Here is a 25,776-nt window from a genome sequence, read left to right as displayed (position 1 = left end):
ATGCAGGAACTGTGGAGCCACTTCTCTCGTTCCTGGTACATATTGCACTATGACCAAGGAAAGTCAGCAATAATCAGCAATGTACTCCACCTGACCATTCTTCGAAATTGTCAGTGATAAAATGAATGAAAGCAAAGGGGATGGGTAGACACCTGCAGTGGTTCTTTCATCACCGCTGAAGTCCTGCTGCGACCAGCTAAACACGCAGACAACCACGTGGCATCGTAGCAGTTATCTCAGCCACTGTTTCCACGCGACTCGGGATATGCTCGCGTGCGTAGCGATGGCGAGAGAGTTCAGCTGCTGCTCCGCATCGGAGATTAATTACTTAGCATATCTGCAGGTCGCAGAGTTACTATTTAACCACACTTGAAAATAACTTCTATACCTATGGCCATTAAATAATAGTAATGCTACGAAACATAAGCAGGGCCGCGGCGCGCAGGTGCAGAGCTGGCTGGCGGCCCCGTATGACCACTGACGTCACGTGGCCGCCGCAACGTGAGACATGCCGCGCGCGCCTGGCCGATTACAAGGGTCGTCGCTTCCCACTCCACCCCCCCCCCCTTCCACGGCAACCCGCGCGGGGCTCTGTCTCGGCGCCGCTAACCTGACACCTGGCAGCTGTGGGAGTTCCGCGGGTTGCCACGCGAGCTGCCGACGACTGTCTCGATAATTCTGGCGTCAAGTCGGCGAGGAAGGACACGACTGGCCCCAGCCACGCTCGTGAATTCTAGAAGTGGCACCTGGGCCTATATTAGCGCAGGACGCCGGCCTCCGAGATTTCAGTTCCGGTACGATAGTACGGGCGATAGTGCCGCGGGTGCGACGGAGTTCTGGTGCGATAATCAGGGCGATTGTGTCGCGAGTGCGGTGAGAGTCCCGAGCGAAGTTCCGAGCGTAGCGTCAAGTGTAACTCGGCGAAGGGAAGTGCGACGGCGGCGGCGGAGTGCGGCGTCGGAGTCCCGCGATGGAGGACCACGAGGGGTGCTGCGGCGAGAGTTGCGCCAGAGGTTCGGCCCAGCGAGGTGTGCGGTGTTTAAAAACCGAGTGACAGGGGAATAAAATAAATTTAATTGTTATTAATTATTAGGGATTTTTAGAAGATTATTTGTTAGTAATGTAAATATTGGTAACCAATAAAACGGTTGTGGTAGAATCTTTAATTGGGCTATCTATTCACGAACCCAGTAGTTTTCCCACTACGATATTTATTTTGTTTTTAATAATTCGTAACACTAATGTAGTTTTCTAGATTAGACGCACATCCAAAAAAAATTAAAATACTCTTTTAAAACTTTTTTTATTTATTTTCATTAAATTTTATGAGTTTGTAAAATGCATTCTAATATTTCAAGAAGTTTGCCGGTATTATACAAGAAGTATATTAATGTATGTCAGACGCCTAGTTATAGTTCGTAGGCCAGAGCCGATTTCCACCATATTGCATGCTGACATCACAGTGACCATCTTGGATAATAACGTCACCATTGCACTTTTCGTTAGGTCGCATTATTTACTTCTGAAGTCACGGCGGCCATCAAGGATTACCTTGACCAAGACCTTTTATCTCAATCGCCATCTTGAATTCCGCCATCTTGGAATCGAATGCCCCACTCTAATGTTGAAAGTTTCGTTACGACCACCATTTTGTAAATTATGAAGTCATCGTTGCCATCTTTAAATTCATATATACTATCAGAATAATTGGGAAAAATTATTAAATTGATAAAAATAATTATTAATAAAATTTTTTTAAAAACATTATTCCGACTTTTTAAAATTATGACAATACCGTTCCACTTTTCTTATGGCCGCCATCCTGAAAATCTATTATTTTTATGCTAGAAAATCGGGAAATATTATAAAATTCATAAAGAAATCAATTAAATTTGATTAAAACCCATCATGTATCCCTTGTTTAGAACCCGTTGAGGTAGTTCGATTGAAGAATGGTGATGGATCCTTCCTCAAAGGAAGTCACCGACAGACTGACCTCCATGCACTAATGTCAAGGTAGATATTACATCAGCCGTATGATGTCATGGCGGCCATGTTTTTTCATGCTGGAGGCCGCCATATTGGATCCGACATATTGTTTTCATTTGTTAGATTGTGTCATCGCCATATTAGTTTCATTTTTACCAACTAGAGTGCTTTATTATTTATTAACAGCCAGTCAACTGTCGCGATATCCACCATATTGTCGGCCGTCTTTGCCGCCATTTTGAAATTCTGATAATTATTCATCTATAAATTAGGAAAATATCAAAAAATTATTAAAAAAATACATGTAAAAATAATCATTTATTCGATCACATAGATTGCTTTGTTAAATCTTTGAATAATTAATATATATATATCTTGATTATAATTACCATAAAAAATAACAGGTTGAGAAATAAAAAATCTAAATTACAAATAAAAATGTATTACATAATTTCTACTATAAGAACAAAAACATAAGAAATCAATACCGTTTCTCGAATGTCGCAATTTTCTTAGAATGTGAAACAAGAACTTGAACACCATGATATTTATTTTCATTTTATTAGGTCGACTACTTGGTTCACCACATTTTTCACACAGAGAATAATTTTTGATTTTATTAAATAAACAGTGTTATGTTACATGACGTTTTTCACGTGGAATATTTGCTAATGCTTTGCCACAGAATAATCACTTTGATTCTGATGAATGTTTAATCACTCCTTTGCCAAATTACATGTGTATTTTAAGTTTTTATTTTTTATTTTTATTTTTAAGTTTACTTGTATATAAACTGACTACAACACCCGATGCACTGGTATTTAGGGCGTTAAGAGTTATTATTACAATTGTGTACAACATGATCACAAATTATAAACTTTTCGATATTGTCCCACTACTTACAGTCAGGTGATAGAATGCAGTCAGTTACTGCTTCCTTTATCGTTATCAGTGGCACCAGGGCCGGATTTAGAGGTTTAAAGGCCTCGGGGCAACAGAGGAGCGGAGGCCCCCTGGCCCAAAATTATTTTCTAAATAAAATGAAAAATATTTTTCAGTCGAGTTTTCCAATAAAAAATTTCTTGTGAAATCAAATAGATTGTCTTAGTATTTAAAAAAAACATACATAAATATAATCGAAAACAAGAATTATATCAAAGGAAAAGATGTTTACTAGTGTTTACTTGTCGGAATTTGAATGATTTTTTTTCCGAAGTCTCTATTGTTGGGGCCCTCTGTATGTGGGGGCCCTCCGTTTGTGGGGGCTCTCCGTTTGTGGGGGCCCCGGGGCTTTCGCCTCGGCTGCCCTCCCCTCAATCCGGCACTGAGTGGCACTGTTGACAATAATTTCAACAACGGTGAAACGTCAGTCTTGGAAGTCTTCAATATCTGCTTTACTGTCGATACTGCATAATATGTCGAAATCTCTTGCAGTGCTGTAAGAGTAGGTGCAACTTTAGATGCCGTTGCCAACATGATCTGCGACTCGTCATCGGGGTCTGCGCTGTTGAGGGTGGGCCATCCATCCAGGTCATCATTAAGATGGTAATCATGCCATCGAGTTCTGAATAATTCCCAGAGACCCATCTAATATGTGAGATGAGTTTCTGCACCCCAACCAGTGGTGGACTGAGAAACTCATCGCCTAGTCCTCACCTTTGTAGTTGCAGCGACTGATATGAAACTCGAGTCAAAACTAAATACAATTTAATTTCTACAAACTGGTTTTTTCTTGCACTTAACTAACCCAGTACAGATATCATAAGTTCGATGGACTATCTAGTCGTGAATTTAGTTTATTACATGTTATGCATGAAACATTGTTATTCCGGCATCCACTTCTTTCATGCCGACGAGGACATGAAGTTTTGGTGAATAATATTGTCACGCACGTTTACAAATCTTAAACAATAAAATAAAAAAAAAATAGTTTAATAAATATTTCTTTGGGGGGGGGGGGGTAAATCGTAACTCTTAACATACTTGCTTGATTTCATACTTATAATTGGCGAAAGGCATTAATTACAATTCCTCTTAAATTACTAACATACTTTATTGTACCTAGGATCGAAGTGAATAGGTTCGTCATCCCGTACAGGATGTCTGGTGAGAGATAAACTAAAGGAGATTTTTAAAAATAAATTAATACTAAATGAAAATGATTTAATTTGTTTAACTTAAAGAAGCAAAATCAGTCTTAAAGAACATTTACAGATAGTGATTAAAATTTACAACGACAACTCTTCACTACTTGACTACTGAACGACCATACAAGAGAGAGAGAACTTCACTAAGCTCATCCCTAATCCGCCCTAATACGTAACACCCTAATTTATAATTAAAATTAAAACAAAGATAATTCAATACTCACATTTTATAATAAGCAGAACACATCTTGATCCCTTACTTTAAAACTAACATAGGGGCCTCTCTTGCCCTTGACAACCCGAAACTATGACTCTGACGACTCGTGACCCCTGACGAGAGACATAGCCTCCGCCAGAGATAGCTTAAACACGAACTAAGCCACTCGTTGCCACAGGTGAGTGCAATAGGCTCCGCCTGAGTGAGCCCCGAGATAACACTCACTTGCGCTTCAATTCTCGCGCACCGCCGCGCCTAGCATAACAAACGCTGGTTACTGAAGCCAAATTTACTAAACAACTAACCAGGACAGCTGAGAAGGCTACCCCCTTCTACCCAGACGTGCAGGCCACACCGTTGAGACAGCGCGCCCCAGTAACCGCGGCCCGTGGCTGCGAACAAACAAAAAACAAAAATCTGCAAGCCAGCAGCGCGCCGCGCCGGCCCCGTGCCCCAATTAGGCCTACATGGCCACGCCACTTGCGCCGACGAGTGAACAGAGCAGCCAGCCCAGAGTCCTATCAGTAAAGTCCCCAAATTTGATTTCAAAAACCCTGCAAAATTTCGAACCGCGACAATATACCAAAGTAATTGCACTGGCGCAATGAAAGTTCATAGTTCATTGAAGTCTCCAAAGTTACTGGTGAAACTTCATGCGATGTAATAGCACCTGCCAACGCCTCATCTGGAATTGATATCACAGATGCCATTAGTATCTGCGTCGCCATCGACATCACTGCCATCAGGATCACTAGTGCTGTCCGTATCGCAGCCATCTGTGTCCCCGACGACGATGCTAGACATTCCACAATGATCTCTGCAGTTGTTTGCAACGCTGCCACCAAGCTCTGTGCGGCTTATGGTACTACTTCCATCAAGATCGACATTGTAAAACCCAATAAATTTCAGATAATGAACTGAAGAGAGCCGATGCGCAATATGCCACAGTCAGAGGTGGACCGAGGGCCCCATAGACTATATCACTCTTATATACCACGGTTGCTAGTAAACTATAAGTGTAAGAACATTCAAAATTTATATATATATATTATTTAATTAATTAAAATTAAGGTTTCTTAAAACTATAAAAAAATAAAATAATTCAAGGTTCACAAGTAAATGAACAAAAATACAGAAAAACATATCAGGTTAAGGCATTAAGTATTTACATAAACAATTCTGCACGGACTGCCTCGTCGACTCTGGACACACTCTCATCGATTCCAGTTCCAACTGGTTCACTGATCTCGAGCTTAGGAACACAGATATCACATTGCTCATCTCATTTGGTGAAGACTAATTTGGTGAGATATAAATGATGACATCTGCGACCACAGCTGCAATTGGGTTTAGCCTCGGGGCTTGTTGAGACAGAATCATTGACTGAACTACGTAATACAAACGTCGTTTGGACGTTTGCATAGATGCATCGCAGGTCGCAACATGTTGTAACAAGTCCATGTTTGGTGTTTGACGTGCAGATGAGGAGACTATTTCATCGATTCTGGCTGGAAGAATCATGTGCGTTCTCATGTGATAGAAGACACAGTTTCCAGGTTCGCAGCAATCTAGTAGCTGCAGAGTCGGCTCGTAAGACACAGAAAAATGCAAAAACAGTTAGTGATCAGAGTCTCAATCACAGGTTTCCGTATATGTGCGCAGATGTCCGGCATCCCAGTAGCTGTACTCGACACTGCTGAAGCTAGGTCTTATGCTCACAAATATTTTTGGCAGGTCAGACGACAACTGAGGATACGAACCGTTGCATGTCTTGTATACATGCAGACTCTACTCAAACTACAAGTGCCATTTTCGCATTAACTGCAAGTTTGTACAGGCACATACGCATTCAAATGCTGCTCGACATAAATTCAACTAAGATTGTGCTTAAAAGTACAGCCGCAGTTGGACTGCAGGACTACAATTTCGGCCGTTCCATCGCAAAACATGCTTAGCCTTTCTTCTGCGTAGGTCCTATTACATAAATGATGCTACATGGATTCTGCAGTAGCATATAATCTAGAGTGTTTTTCAGTTGTTGGTATGGAATTTTACCTTCGTCCCACTTCAGGTCATGGTCATATTTTCACAGTCATTTATTTTAGCATTTACTTTATTCCTATTGCTTCTAAACAATGATCCTTCCAAGATATAAACTGGTTGAAATGTCATAAAGTATTATTTACGTTTCAGTTGTTGAGAAGTACACACACGAAGTCGACACTGTATCGTGGACCAGCGAGGACACTTGGTGAATATTCAAGATAAATAAATGACATTATATCTGTACTTTAGGCGATGGGCATACATTTTATGACACTGAAGAGTTATGAAAGAAATCGCATTGGCATGCAAAAGACAAGTTCTCTACCAGATGTCGGTGCATTGGCACCTGATAGAATAAAGTTTATTCTTAGTAATGGACAAGTGCTGAATAAATATGGAGGACGAAATTCTCAACATGGAAGACCCAATAATTTTTGATGAAAGCATTACTAATTTGGAACAGCGCGAGTACCAGTCTTTCCTGCTCGTACAGTACGCACTACTTTCTGAAGAAAAAATCGCTGTACAGTACCAAGATATCTGTACCCTGTATCCTTTGCAGTCATTTACTCTAAAGAGGTACACTGACAAAGGCAGATAACATGTGACCGAAAACGACAGCAATAACCTACAATATTATTTTTCACCTAATCTAGCTCATTACATATATTCTCAGTGGTATCAAGGTAGACCAAACGAGAGATGTAGGTATACCATGCGGTATGAAAAATTACCTTCCACTCACAATGGACGAATTGTCTCCTACAAAGTTGGCTAGCTGGGGACTCAAGGATGAATACAGGGGGGTGACAGTAGATAGGACAAACTGAATCCTTAAAAATTGGATCAAACCATGTTTCACCAACATCGGAAAAAAAAGATTACAAGTTTTGATCTCTAGTTTATTACATATCGAGTTGTTATAATTACATATTGTATTGTATTGTCTCGTGGTAATAATGTGATTTGAAAGTAAAAGTATATATTTTTAAATTGTCACTGAAAACAAGATGCTGCGTGGCATATTGCCGAAAACGAAAATTAGAGCACGTTGGCCTGTCGTTCTCCATATTACCTGCTACTGTTTTTGAAGTTGAAAATTAAAAATATATAACGAAATGGAAAATAAATATAATAAACAGAAATAAAATTAATTACTAAACGATCATCAGTTTCAATCTGGCTGTATAATTTGAAGTTTACTAGTGCAGAAAAATATTAAATAAGTAGGAACACTTGTAGAGCTTACTATTTGGTGAATTGGTGGTCATGCGAGTAAAGGCGTCGTGTTTCAGATCTAACGATCGCGGGTTCGAATATGCCTTGAACCGAAGTTTTTTTTATTGCGGAAATTTTTTTTCTATTGTGGAAATAGTTTAACGTCCCATTATAAGGACTAACATAAAGCAATTTTACAATATCGGTAGCCTTTATCGAAAAAATATAAAATATGGCAACTACAAAGGTGCCAACTATCGCACGCTAAACCTTTCTCAGGTTGTATCTGGCTGTAATTATTTGGTTGTCAAGTTGCAAAGAAATGGTATGATCGCAAGGGTTTTGTTTACAAATTTAAGCAAACGATCATTACTATGGGAATGGCACCTCTCCGTTTACTTACTCTATGGATAAATACAAGCTACCTGTTTATTGCTAAGGAAAAGTCGACTTTTTTTGTTCATTTGTTAATGTTTCTTGGATTCGCTGAAGACTACAAGCAAAAAAATAATTTATTTGATCAAAGAGCTTGTACTTCTTCTAGAGAATGTGCACATTATGCATTTGTATTTGCCGCAGAAAATCCACCAGATGTTCGCTAACACTGTGACTGTGTGTATTGGTCACGAAAAATTTAGTGTTAATTTTCTAAATTTCTTTGTGTAGTTAAAGAATGCTTTATATTAATATTGTTATAAAAGCCCTGGAATCTGCTTTAAGTGGGCAAAACATACTATAGTATACTCAGAGGTAAACAAGGGAGAAACATTAAAAGGGGAACTTACTTCTCACAATAGGAAGTAGAAAATTTATCGTATATGAAGTAATAAATAAAAAAGGATAATTTTGCTTAAAACTTACAATTGTTATTGTTAAATATGTTATTTGTTATTTTCTTTTGATAGTATCTGAAATTACAAAATTACACAGACCAGAATTAATGGGGCCCCGGCCATTAAATTGTATAGATTACAAATTGATAATTACTTTTACATGGAATATACGTTTAACATTCACCTTTGATAAAATCAAGTGTTTACAAAAATAATTAACATAAATAATTTCATTAAAGTGGAAATGTTACGCTTACTATAACCGGGAGAGGCTGTTAATATCCATTCCAGAGGGAAACGCGTTAATTTAGTTGATTTCCATATTACCAACATCATCTTCGTTGGTGTCTTTTTAAAGAAATTTAACCTCTATAGTTAAAAAACTAATTACTACAACCTATACTACTACCTCTACTACTACCTATAATCCTACTAATTCTTATACTACCAGTTATTATACTCTACCATTTTTGAACTATTATCACTATTACTTCAATCACTTTTAATACTATTACCACTAATAGTATATACTACTAACTACCACCCGTACCCCAAGTACCCATGACAAATTATGTTACATCTACCATCACTAAACTCTAAAAATACTACTACCCCTACCATCAATATTAATTACTAATACTAATACCCAAACCATCACTACTGTTACAATTTTTTTACTACTGCTACTATCACACCAATACTACCACTAAAATACAAGCGTTACTACTACACTTACCAGTAGACTTTAATAACCCATAACGTTTTTAAAATATTTATTTTGCTTTTTTTGCAAAATTAAAAGACAACACTAACATAAACGGTATTCTAGCGTGGTAGTCCATTAAGAGACAACCATTGAAAATTAAGAAAAAAATTAAATTAAATGACATATTTAAAATTTACATACAGATTAAAAAATGTTTTAAGTGGAAGATTTTAATCCTCTTCACAATTTGACTACTTTACTTATGACAAGAACGTTTTGAAAGTTTGACACACAAGCTAATATACTAGGTGTGACGAGTTTGGCCGTCACCTGTTTGTTTCTATTCTTCGTCCGGGTGATGTTGTGCCCGTTTAACCGTAAGGCGTCATTGCTAGCTGTGTGCTGGCAGCACCCTTTTTTTTTGCGGTGAGTGTGACGTGGGAAATTTTGGTTTGTAAGGTTGGTGGTTGCGTTGTTCTTTTGTTGTCGTTGTTATGAGCTGCTTGAAACATAGGAAGTGAGGTGGAGAGGTGGAGAGGGACGAGGTTGGTCAAGCTGGAGAAAAACAGGCCAGCTGTGATTAAGTTGTTTTCGGGGAGTCTTGGAGACGAGACTATAACGGGTAGCGTCTAGGAAGAGTGTTGGACTGGACAAGGGAAATGGGGATTGACGAGAGTTGTACGACTCACATGAGAGGTTGTGGATTCGCGGTGCGCGAATAGTACAGCAGTGAGCTATAACATGCTTTGTGTCGTGTTGGTCTACGATGGCAGAAATTCCTGAGGTGGAATTGTCCCGTTTCTCCGGTAGCAGCCAATTCCTGTGGTGGAATTTTCCCGTTCCTCCGATAGCTGAAATTCCTGAGATGGGATTATACCATTTCTCCGCGCCGCAAGCAGCCATTTTCCTGGATTTTGCCTGTTTTTCGAGGAAGGGCAGAAATCATCGGTGACCCAGGTTGGAATAGATTTTAGTTTGTATTGGATAACGGCTTGATTACTGCACAATAAAAATTTAAGTGCGGCGTGACTTTTGAAGAATTATTGTGGCTATTGTGAAGCAGAATAGTCCGCGTTTGATATATATATATATATATATATTTTTTTTTTGTAAAGTCATACATTGTTATGTGAACTTCATTGATGACAATATACAATTTTATAGAATTAATTAGACATTTATGTGAGTATTAGCCACCAGCAAGTTTGTAATCTGCAAAGCCGTTACTTTTAGTGGCAAATGTGGCATGAGGTGATCTTAGGAGATTTATGTAAATGTATTAGCCACCAGCATGTTTGTAATCTGCAAAACCGTTACTTTTTGTGGCAAATGTCGCATGAGGTGATCATACGAAAGTTATATGAATGTATTACCCATTTGCATGTTTGTAATCTGTAAAACTGTTAGTTTTAGTGGCGAATGTGGCATGAGGTGATTTTAGGACATTTATATAAATGTATTAGCCACCAGCATGTCTGTAATCTACAAAACCGTTACCTTTAGTCGCAAATGTCGCATGAGGTGATCTTAGGAAAGTTATATGAATGTATTACCCATTTGCATGTTTGTAATCTGTTAAACTGTTAGTTTTAGTGGCGAATGTGGCATGAGGTGATTTTAGGACATTTATATAAATGTATTAGCCACCAGCATGACTGTAATCTGCAAAGCCGTTACTTTTAGTGGAAAATGTCGCATGAGGTGATCTTAGGAAAGTTATATGAATGTATTACCCATTTGCAAGATTGTAATCTGTAAAACTGTTAGTTTTAGTGGCGAATGTGGCATGAGGTTATTTTAGGAGATTTATATAAATGTATTAGCCACCAGCATGTTTGTAATCTGCGATTTTTCTAAATTTTATTTTCCTAACCTAACTTAAACTAAGTGTATTTTGTTTGGGAGGGTCTGGGTTAGGGAAGACTCTAGGTGCGTCCCAGGCCGAAGCCTTTACGCCTATTCATGCTGGGTTTAAGCCATGCAGACAAGGGAGCATGCATCGCGTGCTTGTTCGGGGATTGGCCAGCCATGGCTGCGATTGGCGCCATGACTAACTCCCCTATTTTAATACTAGACTATAACTAGATAAGTTGGGCCCAGGTAAAACCCTCCATAGACAGAGGGAAAACCCTGGGCACTTTCATGCGGGATGCAAAATTTCATGCATTAGTTACGAGCAGGTTGGTTACAGGAACAGAAGGAGGGTTCAGGAAGAAGAGTTGGTCAGAGTAGAAAGAGTCTACCATGCGGGGGTTGGGCGCTTGGACGGTTGTGTCCGCTTGTGGTGTTTAGGGGCACTGGTTTTTTGGGGGCGACTTAAGTCGTTTCCCCCCAGCTGCCAGCCAGCTGAAACTTAAGACTATTTTGTATTCTAATTCTTAATGACATGTGTTGTAGCGCATGTGTGGGCATTAAATGTGTTAAATTACGTTAACTATCCGCGAGCTGAGACAAGGGCCTTACTCCGGAGAAACTATAGCTTCAGGTCGCCTGTCGTCTGTCAATGACTGTCGGCACTTAGAGAAATTAGTTCGTCCATCATTGCTTAACCCATTATCACAGCATCTACGCATCCAGAGCTACGAATAATTAATTTAAACAGTGTATCCGCGAGTTGGCGCGTCAGGAATCACTCAGGAATAGGACACAGCACTTATCGCCTGTCGGCAGTAAGGGCAGTCGGTCGGTCGTGAAACTATCAAATTCCTTCATCGCGAGCCCCAACTTCTACGCTTAATTTTCTACGAGTTTTTGTGCGTGTAGAATTAACTGTAGATGTGTTTAAGAGCTGCCAGCATACTTGTGTGAAGTGCACTAGGAGAACTGTGCATTTTAAAAACACGCCTGCCCTCGCTATGTTAAATTATAGGGCAGAATTTTCTCGCCAGTCCGCAACCGTTTGGTCGGGGTCTGGCTTTTTCGGGTAAGCTGCGTCGAGCGTGGCCGGGTGGCCGCGTAGGTGCGCTGTGATTGGCCGCAGGGTCCGGCCAATGACAGGTCACTACGGTGGTCGGTGCGCGAGTACCATTTTCGGACTTAATTATTTCATCCGGGTCATATTGTCCGAGGGATGAAACAAGTGGGTTTTGGTTTGTCGCACATTTATCGTAAAATGTTTGTGTAGTTCGAATGTAGAAATCGTGTAATGTCTCCATGTCCGTTTCCCTATGTAGAGCCTCGACTGGGCAGTATCTGGGGGCATCTGTGGCGATACGAATGCATCTGTTTTGTATTCGCTGTAATTTTAGTAAATGTGTTTTGGCTGCTGTGGCCCATACAGGGGCTGCATATGTAATTATTGGGTCGAATGAGGGCAGTATACAGGGCCAAGCCATTGTACACAGTGCCTCCCAGGCGCCTACTCATTATTGGGTATAGTGAGCTCATTCGTCTATATGCTAGGCCGCGATTGGCATCTATATGGTTTCGCCATAGTAGTTTGCAGTCCATAATGACTCCTAGGTATTTAGCTGCGTCCTTGTGCGGTATATTTTCGCCAAACAAGGTAAGCTGTGGCCTGTTGTTTGGTCGCGGTAGATTTTTTCATGTAAATACTACTACCTCAGATTTGTGGTATTTATTTTAGTGCGCCATTTTGTGCACCACTGTTGCATTGTATCTAGCACGGTTTGCAGTCTAGTCGTAGCTAGGCGCAAATTATGTGATCTGCTGTACAGAACCGTGTCGTCTGCATAGCAGCCTAGTTTAACGAGGCGGTGCTCAGGCTTGGGTATGTCGCTTACATACACATTAAATAAGACAGGGCCTAAAATGCTGCCTTGTGGTACACCAGCATTTATGTGCTTAAGTGTGGATTTAGTGCCTTCCGTGGTGACTCTAAATGTTCTATTGGCCAGGTATGATGCTATTAATTTTACGTAGCAGTCAGGGAAGCCTGTTTCATACAATTTGTATATTAAGCCTGCGTGAAAGACTCTGTCGAATGCTTTTTCAACATCTAGAAATGTAGCAATTACATAATCTTCGACATTGTATGCGCTTGTTATTTCCTCAGTGAGGCGAACTAGTGGTTGTATTGTAGAGTGCGCTGCGCGGAAACCAAACTGCTCGATGGGCAGAATGTTGTGTTCGCGAATGTGTATATTTAGCCTGTGTAATATAATATGTTCGGCTACTTTTGACAGCGTACTTAATAGACTTATTGGTCTGTAGCTTTGTGGGAGGGATCTGTCTTTCCCCGGTTTATGAAAGACTATGACGTTTGCCTCTTTCCATTGCGTGGGGAAGTGCTGTAATACTAGTATTACATTAATACACGCAGCTAGGTATTCCAGTGTTTCGTCTGGGAGTTGCTTTAAAACAATAGCTTGGATGCTATCATTTCCGGGGGCTTTTCTGTGTTTCATTCGCTTAATGACCCTTTTAATTTCTTGTGCGAAGGTGGGAGCCGGTTCCACAATCACTGGTTGTTGTAATTTAGTGCGTAGTTCCCTGTATATGTGGGCAGTGAATTGCCTATCGCAAGGCTGGTTGTGCGGCTGGAATGCAGTTTACAGTGTCTGTACAAAGGCTTCTGCCTTGTCCGCTGGTTTAAAGGCGATTCCCGTGTTAGTTTGGAGGGGAGGAATTTTCTGTGACTTATTTAGTATGCGTTTCGTCATAGTCCAGGTGCTATTGTCCTGGATTTTAAGTTTAGAAATTTTTTTTTTCCTATGTGCGGTCGCGCCAGAGGGCTTTTTCTTCGGAAATTACAGTCTGTAGTTCGTTTATTCGCCGCTTGGTTTCGGCCTCTCTGTGTCGTGTGTATCTTCTACGTAGGCGGCTTTTTTGTGTTATTAGTTGCGAGATGTATGCTGGCTCTAACCTAATCTCCTTTTCTGGTATGCACGCGGTTATCCCATCCTGTATTTTTGTTGTGAGGTCAGCTATCGCTGCCTCCAATTCATTGCCTGTTGTAATATTAAGCTCTGTCGCGTCAGGCAATGCATGGATTAAATGATTTTGAAAGCCCCTCCAATCGGCGCGTTGATAGTCTTTAGTTTTGCGGGGCGTGTTGCAAAACTGTTAGTTTTAGTGGCAAATGTGGCGTGCAGCTATTAATATAAATTGTTGTTGTTATTACCTTTTGCACTTTGAAAATAATCCTAAATAATAAAAGGAAAAGTTCTAATGCCTGAACTTAGTGTTTATTTCTTCGAGACTCTCCCTCTTCCCCTTACTGTACCGATAGGAGAAGAGAGAGGAACTCTTTACAAGCTGCGCTACTCTGCTGGCTAGGTTAGGTGTGGTAGAACTTTGTGCTTGCTTTTGTATAGTACTTGCTACGTTATTAGACTATGATCTCAAAAATGCCTACAGCCTGGGTACAAGGACTAACCAAAGAGCAGCTAATGGTAAATTTGTTAGCCGCTGGTATTACGGTTGAGGAGATCGATACGGTTGAAGTGTTGAGAAATAAATTTAGAGGGTTTTTAAAAGGTAATAAGGCTATGGGAGCAGAGGTCGAAGACAAACGAGAAGGCCATAGGAGTAGGGTTGAATTGAAAATACCATTGGCCCTATCGTCTTTGCAAAACGTGCCGCAATTAACATCTTATGAACTGAAGGCATTATTGCAGTTTATTGTAGCTGTTGATAAAATCAACCGTAGTTACCTTTTGCAATCCGATGTCGAATTGATCCAGGGACTATTGCCTAGGTGTGCCGGTGTGGCACAAGAAGCATTGTTAGATGGTTTGTCTCTTGGAGAAAATTGGGAGGCCATTAAGAAGAGGCTTTGGATGCTATTTTGTCCTGAAAGGGAAAGAGAGCATTTGAAGTTTCTTGTCTGAGATGTTTTCAGAGAAAAATGAAAGAATGGTTGAATTTATCCAGAATTTACGGGAATGTGCGTGTGGTCTAGGAAAAGCGTACACGGATGAGCAATTCATGAAGCTGGTGTTAGGAAATATGGCGCCCTCTATTAGGCAATTGTGTTCTTTTGTCGAACGTCCAAAAAATTTAGAAGAGTTAAAAGCTTGGGCGATTGAGGTGGATAGTTTGGAGTATACGCGTCGTCTGGCGCAAGGGCAGATATTCAAAGAGCCTCATAAGGAAAGTGTAGAGGAGCATGGCTTTGGCAAGGAGATCGATCAGGGTAGTCTACCAAAAAATAAAATGAAGCCTGTAACTTTCTTCAAGTGTCACAAAGTAGGGCATGCTGTTTCCAAATGTTGGAGCAAACCTAAAGAAAGCCGTAAATGCTATACTTGCGGGACATTGGGATATATAGCTAGCCAGTGTAAGAAGAAAACTGCGAGTGGGAGTGACTCCACCAGTCAGGGAGGCAGTGGGAATGCTACTGGGCAAGTAGCGGTAATCAAATACAAAGGACCAGAAAAGAAACATAACAGTTTTTGGGTAGAAATCCTAATAGGTGATAAATCAACCAGAGCCTTAGTAGACACTGGTGCTGGTGGTAGCTTTATTAGTCATAAATTTGCTAGTCTCTTGGTGTCTGAGAGGCCTGAGCTCAAGAATCATATTAAGGTGCGGGAGGGTTTTAGCTTGCAGGTGGCTGATGGTGCCGGTGTTCAGGTTAAAGTCTCTATGAGGTTACATTTTAAAATTTGCAAATTCTCTTGGACCAGATACTTCTGTATTCTGCCGGGGTTGATTTGTGATATTGTCCTAGGGCTGGACTTTTTAGAGAGAACTAGAGCAGTGTTAGATTGTGCGAAACGCAAGTTAATCTTTGGGTTCCAAAAAGATTTTGCAGTACCCTTAGTGCAGAAACCACAAGGGAACATGAAGTTGTGTTCCGGCATGCAGGCAAGAAAAATCCTTCTGCCTGAGGAACATCAAGAGAAATTGAAACAGCTAAAAGCAGAGTATAGTGATGTCTTGAGTGAGAAATAAGGGAAATGCGAGATGCTCCCATATCGGTTTCAAGTTAGTGACCAAGAACCTATTAGATGTGTTCCATATCAGTGTTCCCCTCCTAAGCTACAGGCCTTTAAGGAAATAGTGAAAGATTTGGAGGGACAAGGCATAATCAAACGTACTCTTTCCCCTTATGCTTCGCCAGCTTTCCTAGTAAAAAAAGAAGCGGGGAAGTACCGCTTAGTGTTGGATTATCGTCTTTTAAACAAAAAAATAAATGTAGATCCTTTCCCTCTTCCGAGTATTGAAGGGCTGTTTCAGTACCTGAACTGCGGAAGTATTTCATGGTATTTGACCTAAATTTGGCGTTTCATCAGTGTGTCCTAGAGGAGAGTAGCAAAAGGTATACGGGATTTGTAACTCCATGGGGCCATTACCAGTGGGAGCGTGTACCTTTTGGGGTTAACTTCGGGGGACAATGCCTATCCAGAATTCTACACGAGTTGTTAGAAGAGTATCAATTCGACTTTGTTGTTTCATTCCTTGATGATATTCTGGTTTTCTCTAAATCATTCGATGAACACCTAGTGCATGTACGTAAGGTTCTGGAGAAATTGCATAGTGCCGGATTTACAGTCAACCCCCACAAACTAGTATGGGCAAGTGAACAGGTAAAATTTCTGGGGTTTATAGTTTCAGATGGAAACGTGATTATGGACCCAGAGAAAATCGGACCCATTGTGCATTTTCCCCAACCCAAAAATATAAAGGGGGTTGTAACGCCCCTCGTGCCTCAAAATTGAATTATTTTAAATTAATTAAAAAGAGCCTTGGAAACTTGCTGGGTAAGAATAATAAGAAAAATAAGTTTATTGACCAGAGGTGGCACGAGGTGGAGAACAAGACAATTTAGAACTCCCTGACACAAGCAACTGGGAAGCTGGTGGATCGTTTAAGGGAAGAAGGTATATCATAAATAAATTAACACTACACAAGTAGCTTGGTCTATAGGTTCCCTGTTTTATTTAAAAATGTAAATAATGAATTCCGTTTTCCATTTGATTTGGCATTTATAAGTTTCCCAATTAATGATATTAACAATATGCTTTAGTTTTTTGAGAAAGGGCCGGCCTTAATTTAGTATAACAACACATACTCAACTTTAACAACAAACAATTACATAAACAAGAATTTATAAGTATCACACCAAAATTTGATATGTCCAATTATTACATCGATGATTAGTTTTATTGATTCTACATATTCTTGAGGAAAGCACTGTTCGCTGGTAGGCTATTCATTCGATTAATGTAGTTCGTAGCTAGAAAGTGGGGGGGGGGGGGGGATGCTGATTTTACATTACCACCCGGGTCTTCAAAAGATAACGTCGGGTCGCGGAAACATCTCTTCTAACGTGACCCGGAGTGGAGGTTACAGGACCACGAGCTGGGAGCAATTTGTCTCTCCAGCACTTCGACCCTGTCTGAAACCCAAATTAAATTCGAAACGAATTAGACTTGCTTCCAGACAGTCCTACACCGTCGGCGCAAAAGGCCAACCAACGGGAATGTGGGGGAAAAGGCCGGATTACTCACCAAACAGGGTGTAGAGTTCGGAGCTCACTAGGTGTCTCGCGCCGACATCAGGATGCCACGGACTGAGAAGACGCGGATGCGCGAACGAAGCCGAAAATTTAAAAAAAAAAACAGTAAAACTTAAAAATTAGAGACATGACTTGAACTAATTACTACTACTGACCGACTACTGAACAAATGGGATCACATCCCTTAGAGCAATTGACTACATCTCTTCTGCAACCGAAAATCGCCGTTCCCGCGAAAAGCCTCTTAGCGCAGAGGACGCCGAGAACACGTAGTCAGCAGCCGGGCTCAGAGAACTAAGTCCCGATGATGGCGGACAAGGCTTCTAATTAAAACAGGCGCTAAAGCCCTTGGGAGGAGGGGGGAAGGTTCGGTTCTAAGCCGTAAATTTCCGAAGGAGTCCGAGGCGGGCGTGACAAGAATACGACATGCGCGCTCTCTACCGGACCGAAACGAAGGCAACGAACAATCGACTTCTACAGGTCGGGAGGAAGAAGCATAGGGCCATAAGGCGTAGTAGCGCTGCGCTCTGGCGGCGTAAAGGGGAACTAACGGAGGCGGTGAACTGACTCGCCGCCAGGTGTCACGAGCGTAGTCTCAGCTCGCTGGCCACCATTGGTGAAGTTGCTTTTTTCTGCTGCTAGGTTTCGTGGAGGTCTCTTTAGGTCTCGTGGATAAGTTCATGTCAGGTCACTACTTCTGGCTTGATTTCTCAGAACTAAAGTGAGGTGGAGAGAGAGGAAGGGGGGCACAGAAAACGCCACTCCAGTGGGAACGCAGCTCCACTGGAGACTGCTTCGTGACGAGCCATGTTTTTCTCAGCAGGCCTCTACAAGGTAGCAGCTTGCAGCCCAGGAGCTGCTCTATGCAGTTTTGGTCATGCAGGGAATTAAAATTACAAACTCGGGAGGTGACTGCAGGCGAGAGAAATTTCAACCGGGCTGACCATGTCCACCTTAGACAGCAAAATATCAGATTGGCCCCCTGGGAAGGGGCTTCGGTCCACTGGCACAAAGTTTAAATCCATGGCGTACACCGGCCTAACAAAAAGTAAATCACCCCCATTAACAACCAAATACATTAAAAAAATAAGAAACCCTAAAAAATTTTAAAATTATAGAAAAATTAAAAAAGGTGACGAAATGCCTAATTTCCGGCACAGGGTCATGAGATTTATTGGGATATTGCGGTATTTTGCCAAGTTTATTCCGAACTATGCAGAGAGGTGTGCTCCATTAAATCAGTTGAAGCGTAAGAATATTCCTTTCAAATGGGGTGAGGAGCAGGAACGGGCCTTCAAGGATCTAAAATACGCCATTTCGCATCCTCCGATCCTCCAGCTACCCAATTTTAACGAAAGGTTTGTACTTCAGGTAGATGCCAGTAGTTTGGCCATAGGAGCAGTATTACTGCAGGGCAAAGGACAGATGAAGCCCGTTGCATATGCAAGTCGAGCTTTGAATAATCAGGAGCAGTCCTATAGTACATATGAAAAAGAAGCACTGGCGTGCATTTTTGGTGTAGAGCGTTTCGCAAGTTATCTTGAGCACGCAGAGTTTGATTTGATGACAGATAACCAGGCCCTAACTTGGGTGTTTTCACATCCTCGCCAACTCGGTAAACTGGGAAGGTGGATCATGCGTCTCACACGTTTTCGTTTTAAAATCATTCATGTAAATGGCAGAGATAATTGTATTGCAGATGCGCTTTCGCGCATGTATGATGCCTCAGAATTCGTACTGGGAGGGAATGAGGAAAATGGAAAACGAAAGACTTGTGCCGTTATTCATCATATTCCTGAGTCTTTGTGAATATTGAAGAATGGCAAAAAAAAAACGCGGAAGGGATGGAGATCCGAAACAAGATTAGGACGGGGAAAAGCAGAAATTTCGTGTTAGTTAAGGGAATAATCTATCACATGAACAAAAAGGGTAATAAAAAGGTTTGGGCACCCAAGAATGTGCGGCACATGATATTACGATATTTCCATGATTCGACTTTAGGAGCCCATCTTGGGTGTGCGAAAACCGAAAAGAAGATACACAAAGAATTCTTTTGGGAAGGTATGCACGGGGAAATTAAGGATTATGTTAGGAAATGTACCGATTGTCAACTAATCAAGCAACCTCAACATTCGAAAATGGGAATGTATTCAGTACAGACTCCTAAGAGAGTGTGGGAGAGAGTATATATTGATATATTTGGTCCTCTTCCACGCTCAAGTAGGGGGCACAATTGCCTCTTAGTTCTGGTTGATGGTTTTTTTTAGATATGTCGTGCTAATGCCACTTAGAGACATGAAAGCGAACTCCATTTGTAGCAAATTGGAGAATGAGATGTGGAAGGTTTTCGGTAGCCTCGAGTTGCTTATTTCAGACAATGCAACCTACTTCACTTCGCAAAACATGAAAAACATGTGTTTCCATTGGGGAACCAAACAGGTTCATACCAGTCCTTACTACCCGTGCCCGAACCTGGTGGAGCGGGTGAACAAAACAATTAAGGCTGCTCTTACCATTTTCCATCATGAGAAACAGAGGGGATGGGATACTGATTTGTCATCCCTGAATGTAGCCTTAAACTCAGTCCCACATGGGGTGACTGGAAAAACGCCTTGTATGGTGATGTTCGGTAGAGAGTTGCCGCACCCACTATTAAGTCTTTGGGGAATTCCCCCTGGATGTTTCGAAGAGTCAGGCAGGAAGTTAGAAGAAGTTTGGCGTGAAACTCAACAAGCCTTGAATAAAGCCCACACGGTTATGGAGAAGAAATACAATAAAGAGAGATTGGTGTCCAATATCGTTGCTAATGACTTTGTGGTGTGTAGAAAAGTCAGCCTAAGCAAAAAGGTGGATTATGTATCCAGTAAATTGTATCCTAATTATGATTGTCCCTATCGGGTGCTGTCTTTCCTCACTCCAGTTACCGTAAATTTGGGGGATCCTGATAAGGGATTTGTTATCAAGAAAGCCCACATCTCGTCGTTGAAAAAATTTACACCTCCTTAAACTAACAGCTGGTTTAATCGGTTATGCTTCGAGCGGCATGCGTTCTAGTGTCTGTTGAGCTTCTTATCTTGTGAGGATGTTAAATTGTTTTTTTTTTGTGTTTCTTCTTGGTTTTTTTTTTTGCTATTGTTGGGTGGGATGATTTTGGGGTTTTGAGTTTTGGGATTTCTTGTTGTCACTGTGTGTTTTAAAGGTTGTGAGTATGCTTCACTTTGGGATGCCTTTATTGCCGAATGCTTTCGTGCCGAGAGGAAAGGAGCGAGGTAGGGTTTTTTTTTGGGAGGGGTGGCTGTGATGAGTTTGGCCGTCACCTGTTTGTTTCTATTCTTCGTCCGGGTGATGTTGTGCCTGTTTAACCGTAAAGCGTCACTGCTAGCCGTGTGCTGGCAGCACCCTTTTTTTTTGCGGTGAGTGTGACGCGGGAAATTTTGGTTTGTAAGGTTGGTGGTTGCGTTGTTCTTATGTTGTCGTTGTTTTGAGCTGCTTGAAACATAGGAAGTGAGGTGGAGAGGTGGAGAGGGACGAGGTTGGTCAAGCTGGAGAAAAACAGGCGAGCTGTGATTAAGTTGTTTTCGGGGAGTCTTGGAGACGAGACTATCACGGGTAGCGTCTAGGAAGAGTGTTGGGCTGGACAAGGGAAATGGGGATTGACGAGAGTTGTACGACTCACATGAGAGGTTGTGGATTCGCGGTGCGCGAATAGTACAGCAGTGAGCTATAACATGTTTTGTGTCGTGTTGGTCTACGATGGCCGAAATTCCTGAGGTGGAATTGCCCCGTTTCTCCGGTAGCAGCCAATTCCTGTGGTGGAAATGTCCCGTTTCTCCGATGGCAGAAAATTACTGTGGTGGAATTGTCCCGTTTCTCCGATGGCAGCAAATTCCTGTGGTGGAATTGTCCCGTTCCTCCGATAGCTGAAATTCCTGAGATGGGATTATACCATTTCTCCGCGCCGCAAGCAGCCATTTTTCTGGATTTTGCCTGTTTTTCGAGGAAGGGCAGAAATCATCGGTGACCCAGGTTGGAATAGATTTTAGTTTGTATTGGATAACGGCCTGATTACTGCACAATAATTATTTAAGTGTGGCGTGACTTTTGAAGAATTATTGTGGCTATTGTGAAGCAGAATAGTCCGCGTTTGATATATATATATATATATATATATATATATATATATATATATATATATATTAAAGTCATAAATTTTTATGTGAACTTGATTGATGACAATATACAATTTTAAAGAATTAATTAGACATTTATGTGAGTATTAGCCACCAGCGTGTTTGTAATCTGCAAAGCCGTTACTTTTTATGGCAAATGTGGCATGAGGTGATCTTAGGAGATTTATGTAAATGTATTAGCCACCAGCATGTTTGTAATCTGCAAAACCGTTACTTTTAGTGGCAAATGTCGCATGAGGTGATCTTAGGAAAGTTATATGAATGTATTACCCATTTGCATGTTTGTAATCTGTAAAACTGTTAGTTTTAGTGGCGAATGTGGCATGAGGTGATTTTAGGAGATTTATATAAATGTATTATCCACCAGCATGGTTGTAATCTGCAAAACTGTTAGTTTTAGTGGCAAATGTGGTGTGCAGCTATTAATATAAATTGTTGTTGTTATTACCTTTTGCACTTTGAAAACAATCCTAAATAATAAAAGGAAAAATTTCTAACGCCTGAACTTAGTGTTTATTTCTTCGAGACTCTCCCTCTTCCCCTTGGGAGATGAGAAATTCTTTACATAGGTATTGCTCGTGTGCTGTAAGCAGGAAGCTGTCTCTATGTATATTATCTCGTGCATCAACTGGTGACACAGATACATTTCTGTGCACCGTCATGCTGTAGCCAGATAGCAAGGAAATATGTTTTCAGGCATGTCATTTAATATTTTGGCACAGTCTCTGAGTGAACTGCCAGGTTTAATCTTGATAGGAAGGGGGTTCGCGCTTACTATTACTAAATACACTAACACAGTTTATCATGCTATGAATCGATTGACAGGTAGATTTTAGTTTGGCCATGATTTTTTTAAGTGTTGAAGTTTTTTTTAACCAATGTGCCAGCCCCGTGCTCAAAATCTTAGAAGGAAATGTAATTTTTTTGTTTTAATTTACTAAAAAAAAAGCCTTCGAAATGCTGTTTAAATAAAGCGTTTATTGATAAAAACCCTTTTAGTATGGGCTAATGTATTAATGTTAAATTGTATTTTTGACTGAAAAAATTTGATTGCAGGTGAATTCTCATCGGCCCCGATATATATGTATATATATCAGAAACATAGTAGAAAATCTACGCCTGTAATCATCTTCATCAGCTTAAAACACAAGGGAAGCAGGAGGAGGTATATACAGCTTCCATAGGGATGGCGGTAGGTGTTTTAAATAGGTAAGCCAGCGAAGCACAGTAGATAGAGAGTTAGACTGCCTTGTGGCGACTCGGTTTCAGTACCACATAGGCTAATTTTTTTTTTATTTTTTATAAATAACTTGAATTTTTTTTTGAAAATACAAGAAAAAAATAATTTTCACATACAGACCATAATAATGAAATTTTTCCGCATTGTAATATTTTCTTGCACGGTATTAAAAATGAAAATATTTTGAAGTTCTGTGTGCATCTATGCCCTTACTCTTATACAAGAACGGGAAATAACTTTGCGTGAGAAAGTATTAAAATTAATTCATTAGTTATTTACAAATTTAAATCTCTAAATTTTACTAACATTCTTCAAAACTGATAGAACCACTAGTAACTAAATCTGATTTTCTCTTTCATTGCTTAAATAAAACGGTTGATATATCACTGTCGTATTCATACAATGCGTATGATGAAAACAGAACATATGTTTTCCGTGTTTTTGGGATAAGTATCACTCGCAAGTTTGCATAAAATCTGTAGAAAATGAATGTAACAGCGATGTGTAAATTTTATCATAATTAGGTATGTATTTGAAACATTAAGAATGTTGTGCATTTAATAAGAGAGTTTTGATTATTTAATTTTACCTTCATCCCAGTAGTAGAACATTTAATAAAAAATAATTTATAATTTTAGTAAATTAATATGAACTTTTACGTAAGCAAAAATTAAAACCAGGATCAAAAGTAGGATCGAACCCAAATCACCAGTATGGTTGCATCATACTCTAACTGTAGGCCCACGCTGCATTAATTTTTTCAGGTGCAATGTTAAGGGTATGTAAGTGGTGTCTTGTTTTATTGAACGGCTATATCTGTTGAGCACTTCAAAATTGGGGTTTCTCCTCTACACGGTAGATTGAGAAGTTCTTTACTGCCGAAAAGGGGCTTGCTTTGTGAATTGCTTATAATTAATGGAAGCGTAGCGTGAAAGAGTGTTTATAAACATCTTTATACAAACAGGGCGTGCCGCAATTAACACTCTGGGGCAACATGCAGCGCGCGGGCCACCAGTTGGACACCCATGATAAAAGAGAGCTGTGTCATTTTGTACACAAGATACCAATATTTTTTCAACAAATGTAATTATTTTAAACATAATGCATACAACGAACCTGGTGACGGGGTAAACAACTGTACTAACTTTCACAAAGATCTTGGTACGATTCTGGGTTTAGATTTTCCATTGTTTTCCAAATCGATTCCGGTGAATTCTGGGTAAGGACAATTCCGTCCTTCTTTGACGACTTCGTTGGTGGTGAGACGTAAAGCGTGATGGAAAAATTATATTTACCTTCGTTACGTTTCTGCGCGCACGTCTTGCCACATCGGGCCCGAGCGCGATGTTTGTTCTCCTGGTCTCTTTCTCCTGGGTCGATCACAGGCCCCAGGCAGTCCCACCGCCAGCAACCACCCAGCTCGCTTCCCTCGCCTCAAGGGTGATCGTTCCAACAACACGGAGCACCCGTGCTGAAGCGCGGATCAGAACAATCCAACACGACAGTGCAGATTGTCAGTCGTGCATTTAATTACCGAAATGAAAACCTCTTATTTGAACTTGTATCATTACTTCAGAAAAACAAAAATAACATGTTATTTTTGACGTGATATCGTCTTATAAATCGATTAACGCCGGCTGCACGCACGAAAAATTGTCACGTTCCGTCTGAGCCGAGCGTGCAGAACCGGCCAAACACCGTGCGAGAAAATCTTCTATAATATCTAACAGGTTAAGGCGGGCTTTTTAACAAATTGTTCGTAATAACATTTAAATAAAAAAATTATTTAAAATAAATTTGCAAAAACTTTAAATAATATTTGAAAATTAACAAGTTTGCAATTTTTCATCAATGTATTCTTATGACGTTATCACGTAAAATTATCTTCCGTAAACCGACTTTACAGACAATTCCCATTTTTTTGTAAAAAATAGTACCAGAATACCAAAAAAAACACAATTAACTTATCAAATACTTAATTTAGAACGAGAAAGAATGTCAAATTTAGTTTAAAGTTTTTTCTTATTAATTTAATTTAATTTTTGTTGAAAAAATAGAACGTCAACATTTTTAAGTTGCCTGTACTAGTAAACGTTAAGCTTGTCTTGCCTAACTTTATCAGCATACTAAGATAGTGTTTAGTGATATTATGTTTAAATAAGTACGTTCTATGTTTTCAAGATAACATTTTAAAATATATTTCTTGCTCTATATTATGTTATGAATACTTATTTGACATTCAAACTAACTTCTAAAAAAATAAGAAATATTACAACCATGGTTCTAATCGGCGAGCAGTTAGCTAAATCTTCAAAAGACTCGTGCAACAAATAGCCACGTGAATTCATTCAAAAACAATCTCTTTCACAACAGTTTGACTTCCGTTTGATTTTTTAGTACGAAATGAAAGAAAGGACACGGTTGTTAAGTAAAATTAAGGATTAAGTGTTCTCTCACAACCGAACAAAGTTCTGTCTCGCCCCAAGCGCTGAAATCCTGCAGCGCTTTAGTCAAGAGCAGCGGAGTTCACCGCAAGCCCGAAAGAGTCCCAACTTTCCTCATATCAAAGACAAACAGTTTCTACCATTTTCAGCCTTATTAATTAATAAAAAAGCCCTTACAAACAATGTTTAACTTAGTCTTAGAGCGCAAAATATCTTAACTCCATTACCAATTCCTATAAAATATTGTTACGATACACTGAGTTCGTAAAAGGATAGCCCAATTAAAGATTTTATTACACACACAGTTTTATTGATGGCCAC

At 40.2% G+C, this 25,776-nt stretch overlaps 1 long non-coding RNA gene across 1 annotated transcript in view; it reads right to left on the bottom strand.

The window, feature by feature from the left end:
• LOC134533572 (uncharacterized) overlaps positions 1-24,452 on the bottom strand; it is a 127,364-nt gene extending 102,912 nt beyond the window's left edge. Inside the window, exon 1 of the long non-coding RNA XR_010075339.1 lies at positions 24,307-24,452. This is a non-coding gene — a long non-coding RNA (uncharacterized LOC134533572). The remainder of the gene's footprint in view (positions 1-24,306) is intronic.
• Positions 24,453-25,776: the final 1,324 nt, after the last annotated feature.

The sequence above is a fragment of the Bacillus rossius genome, chromosome 6 (genome assembly GCF_032445375.1).
Source record: "Bacillus rossius redtenbacheri isolate Brsri chromosome 6, Brsri_v3, whole genome shotgun sequence".
NCBI classification, from domain to species: domain Eukaryota; kingdom Metazoa; phylum Arthropoda; class Insecta; order Phasmatodea; family Bacillidae; genus Bacillus; species Bacillus rossius.
Note: the sequence above shows the minus strand (reverse complement) of the source record. Positions and strands in the feature narration are given on the sequence as shown.